A 6,220-nucleotide genomic window follows, 5' to 3' on the forward strand; every position below is an offset into this window, starting at 1 on the left:
GTTTCGAAAACATCTTTAAAACGACACAAGAAAAGACCCGAAATAAAATAAATAAGCGTTTAAGTTTAAAACATCCTATTCTATCCTAAGTCTAAGAAAATAAATGCCACTATCCTATGCATGTGCCATGATCTCAAGTTGCGATGCCGTCGTCAGCCGTACAGGAATGCATTGCCTTAACCTGAAAAATGTAGTAGCACATGGCTCGAGTATTTAAAGAAATACTCAGTAAGTGACCCCACTATTAGGGTTAAATGCAACAATCACATGCAATGAAATGATGGGACCTATCTTTCGTTTCGTTTCGTTTCGTTTCTTTTTCCCTACGGTGTAATCCTAACAGGTAATCGTGGACGTGTACCATATACTCTACATGCAGCCCATACGTGCGAGTATGGGTTCACCAGCTAGTTCGCACACCGCTGGGCCACTGTCCCTAGCCGGTGGGCATGCTCTAAGGGCCCACCGGGACCCGTTAAAACTAAAACTGTCACGGCAGCGCTATGCAGGGTAAACGATCGTTATCCTGCCATTTGGATGTACGCGTCCGTACCCTCGTGATGGGATAGGGTTATCCCCCCAAATGCATGATCACACAATATGCATGAGGTCCCACTAGTCCTACAGTCATCATTTAATGAACATAACCCCGTGTCACGTTTTCATGCTTACATGTCATTCTCATTCTCATTCTGTTACATATCATACATATTTCTAGCGGGGTTATGTATCATGCAATTTACCGTATTTCATGTCATACAATTCATTCAGTTACATTCCAATACTCATACAACAAGCCATAATCGTACAAGGGTCACACATCGTCACATGCATTCATATCACATCAACTAAGCAACATAAATAACATACATTCACGTTCACATGATTTCGTACTTAATCACAATAATCTAGCATACAATGTATCATATCATAACCAAGTCATAGCGTAAACACTTCATAGTCATATCGATCCTCAGACAATTCACACATATCAATATATATGACACGTGCAAAACCACAGGGCATGTGTCAACATCAAATATAACCTTGCAGATAGTAAGGTCACTTACCTGGTTAGCTTAAGTCGTTGTCACGAATATATCCTTAATGAAAGTTCGATTCCGTCGTTATCCTTGATGAAAGTCCATTGAACTCCAAGTCAACCGAGAAATCTCAAATCTCTCTCCCCTCTCCCATGTAAATTTTGATCATCTCCACCCATCTCCTATAAATTTGATGTGAGGCATGTCTGTTTTCTCAACTCTGAGATTTTTCATTTCTGTTTCATTTGCTAGGATTGTGAGGTGTGTTGAGGAGAGATTATTGGGGAAGTGACTTACTGGAGAGAAAAGAGGGAATAATGGTTGTTTTTTATACCTAATAATAATTTTTATTTGTTTATTTATTTATTTTTGGGCTGTTAAAACATATGACAACTAAAGTATAACTACCCAAGCCCTCGACTAGGAGATATTGTCAGCTTTGGCTTGATATGTATTGTCGTCAGCCTCGTGGTTTTAAAATGTGTCTATTAGTGAGAGGTTTCCACACCCTTATAAGGAATGTTTCGTTCCACTCTCCAACCAACGTGGGATCTCACAATCCACCCCTTTGAGGGCCTAACGTCCTCGCTAACACATTGCCTGGTGTTTGGCTCTGATACCATTTGTAACTGCCAAGCCCAACTTTGTCTACTTTGGGCCATAACAAATGGTACGAAAACCAGTCACCAGACGACGCAAAGCACTAGTCCGAGTAGGGCTAGACCCTCTCCATAGTAGATGCGTCATAAAACCTTGAGGCTAACGATGATACGTAACGGCCCTATAAAACGACGAAATTCACGCAGTCATCTCTCATCTACCTCAATCGCTCATCCACAATACTCATACTCGAACTCATAAATCATAAACGAAAAGTAATTTTTCAATTTAATCTAATATATAATATTGAAATACATGGTTTTATCATAGTTTTATTCATTTGTGTAAAGCATATTGCGATGAAAATAATGGTATTTATTGAATAGTTGTTGAGAGCCACTTCTTAGTTTTGAGTGGTATCGCTGATGTTGTCATGGTGGAAGCTGAAGTGCGGCGGCGGGCTCTTAGGTACGCAAAAACACAGCCCAAATTTGCACTCACAAACCTTAGGATTAAAGCAATCTTGGACAGTGTTGCACGTAATATGAATATGACTTCCTTGTATTTCCAATGGTTTGCTTGTCACTGCTCATCAAACAAAGTAATACTCAAATTAATATCAAAATCAATCTAATGACTCAAAAAATTCGATCAACCCAACCCAACCTGTGCGATTCGAGTTAGGTTATGAACTTATTTGGACTGAATTCAAATAACTGAAAACTTTTATCATTGAGTTGGTTTAAGGGTTCTCCCGAAACTAGATTGGATTGACCGAACCAATCTGGTTCGAGTTCAATTATGAACTTATTTGGACTAAATTCAAATAACTGAAAACTTTTATGATTGAGGTTGTTTATGGGTTCCCCAAAATTAGATTGAACCAAAACAATTTAAATTTATTGTTAATTTTAAAATATACATTTTTGTGTACAATACAATTATACGTACATATTTATTTTATTTCATAATTATTTATTTTCTACGAGATCGGGTAAAAGTAATTTTTCAAAACATATGTTGAATTGAGTTCTACTGAGTTCGTTCTTTGGTAACCCTAAAGCTTATTAGTTTGAATCTTTGTACAATCAAACTTCCGTTTAATTTTAAGATATATATGTTTGCTCACAAAATATAAACAAAATTGAATTGCAAATGGTAACCAAATGTATGAAAATAAATAAACATATATTTTACAAACTAATGTTTTATTTTTATCAAAATAAAAAATAAAAATTGAATAAATAACTCGAACTACCTGAACCAACTATCTATCCCAAAAAATTTATGGTCGAGTTGGGTTTAATTGGATTCATTATATAACAAGGGTTGTTTATGCTGAAAAATTTATAATGCAAATAATTGGGTTCGGTCTAGAAAATGTCATAATCTGACCTGACCTGACTCAACCCTCAAACACTCGTACATTTTTTAATAACTACAAGATACCTGTATCGAAGATGGTGAAGAACAAGATGATTCCACCTAGGAAAGCGAACTTGATAGAAATGTTCTTGTCCATGACTAGAGGGATTTTAGAGCTTTTTGGGGCTGATAATTCTACCCAAACTCTTATATAATTGAGAATATTTACTGACTTTCCAAATTAGGTAATATGAAACCAAAATATGGTAGGATAACTGAAATGGGAAGATTAAAAAAAAAAAAAACTAATGTACAAATCAACCAATGAATTTATTTAAGTTCGTCACTGTATATATATCATTAACATTGAATACGGGAATACTTTATTTAAACTTTCATAAGACAACATCTTCATTTTAAAACACAGCCATGTTCTTATGTATTTTGAAAACACTTTTAAAAACGACAAAACAAAAGAATAAATAAAATAAATAAACGTTTAAATTAAAAGCATCCTATTCTAGCCTAAGTCTAAGAAAATAATACAACTACCCTATGCATGTGTCATGGTCTCGAATTACAATGTCGTCGTCAGCCGTACAGAAATGTCTTGCCTTAACCTGAAATAGAGGTAACACGTGGCTTGAGTATTTTGAGAAATACTCAGGAAGTGACCCCACTATTGGGGTTAAATGCAATAAACATGCGAATGCAATGGCGGGACCTATCATATCAGTCTTTTTTCCCATGATACTATACTAATGGGCAGCTTAGATGTGTGCCATATACTCTACACATAGCCCATACGTGCAAGTACAATCTCATTAGACAGTTCGTACACCGCTGGACCCCTTTTCTTGTCGGGCAAGCCTACTCTGGTAGATTCTTATGCTGGACACCCATTAGAATTAGTAACCGTCATGGCAGCATTATATAAAACATAATAATACTTCATCTGTCTAGTAGTGTATGTGTCCGTACCCTCGTGATGGAATAGGGGTATCCCCCAATGCATGAGCATAATGCATGAAGTCCCAATATTTTTTCATTTCATTATCATTTAATACAATCCCGCTAGCGTTCCATACATATCATATCGTTTTTCATATCATTTCACATAACGTATATCGTTCATATCATATCATTTCTCATTTTTCAGTTCTCGTATCATACATAATTCTAACGAGATTATATTTCATGTCATTCATATCATGTTGTATACATACAATTTAAAAGACATAACATAATGTTTCATGCTTTTAACATAACATCTCATCATATACATCTCATACCATAATATATCGCATCACAATATATGATATCATAAACATGTAAATTTATCACATATCTTGTACCATAACATATTTCATATCATATCACAACATCTATATATATATATCTGTCATTAACATCTTGTATCATAATCATATCATTTCGTAAACACACACACACACATCATTGAACACATCGTACCGTAAGTATTATCATACAATTCACATATTATAACATATACATAACATATCATAAGCATATCGATCCACAAATAATTAACACATATCGATATATATGACACGTGCAGAACAACGGGTCACGTCAACATCAAATATATATTTCATTTAAACACATTTTTCATTAATTCTGTCAACAATTAAGTTTTGCTAATTTAAAAGAAAAAATCATACCAATAAATTTTTATCTCTTTGCGTTAAATGATTGTACGAGGGATTTCCTTTTTCTCTCCCCAAATAAATCTCGGATTTTTCTTTTTCTGTTTGTATCTCCAAAATAATCAGTAAGTGACCCCAATGTTAGGGTCGAGAAATGCACACATGCAAATATGAGTTCGTAACTAGTGGCATAAAACATCATATCTTGGCTTTGGCTCTAATTTTATTTTTTGGTGGATTTGGATGCATTGTACTTTTCTACACACTGTCCACGCACATGCTCCCAGCTTGGGTTCTAGATGCTCTATTTTATTTTTTTTCTATTGAAGAACCTAAACCAAAGCTTGAGAGATAGTCATAAATATAATAATGAGGGATGTATATGCTCTCTATAAGAGAGGAGCAAAGATGTTCCCCAAACCGACTAGATTCCATAAGGGAATTAAAAGTTATGTCCATGGTAGATTTCACCTTAACCGTCTGATCATAATATAATAATCGTAATCCTAATCATAATATAAATAATTATGACAATAATTTTTAGATAACTCTCTTTCTCTCTCTTAATCTCTCTTTCTTGTCCTTCTAAATTGAGCATTTTTTAAAGGTTACTATTATATCAAGCTACTCTTTCTTTTTAAATAGAAACTAACTGCACACCCTAGACCAGAGTGTGTATGAACTATGGAGCTATAGAGTTCGGGATAGAGTCGAGTCTCGATTTTTGACTCATTATGTCTTTGTCGTGTATATGATTCTTTATGATATGTTGTTATATGAATAATTTGTTCCATTAAATAGCTTCATGTGAAACGAGCATGTCAATGTATCTTGTATTCGTATGATATACTATGACCCGAAACCTCGAGAGGCACACGAACTAAACAAAAATATCGTTTATTTATTATGAGAATCTAAATACACGGTCACATCGATCAAGTTCTTTATGATCATCTTCATTATATTGATTAGTTGTTTTGAGGCACTTCTTTGATCTCCTTGTTGTCTTCTAAATGAATGTTCTTACTCATCTTGTGAGAGTTGGAGTTGAAGTTGAAGGGATTCTTCTTGCCATGACAAAAGCAGATGTTTAATTTACAATCACAAAACACATTATCCCTGCAATCATCATCTGCAGTCCTGCATGAAATACCTTTAAGATAGTTGCCTTTTGTGCCTAATTGTTTGCTTGTACCTGCATACATACGTAAATAATTTCCAATCAAATTTGAGCCACCTAGTCACGTATAATTAAAGAGTACTAAATTTCAGCTCGATGTCTAGGATTCTTAGCATTTGAAGGCTCCGACATTCTCCTGCAACATGCTCACGTTACGTAGTCCTCAGTTCTAAGAGGGAAGACAGTCCCGACATACCAACATGTTTTGTTCTCACTAACATACTTAGAATTCATCCAACATAATGAAAATTACGCTTCATTTTTTAGGTCATGTGATTGAGCCATTGAAAAGAAATTTACACGTTTGTATCTACTAGGAGAGGTGTCGCCTAATACCGTTTATACACCAAATGCATAGGATTCAT

Source organism: Cucurbita moschata, unplaced genomic scaffold (genome assembly GCF_002738365.1).
Source record: "Cucurbita moschata cultivar Rifu unplaced genomic scaffold, Cmos_1.0 Cmo_Scf00070, whole genome shotgun sequence".
In the NCBI taxonomy this organism is placed as follows: Eukaryota; Viridiplantae; Streptophyta; class Magnoliopsida; order Cucurbitales; family Cucurbitaceae; genus Cucurbita; species Cucurbita moschata.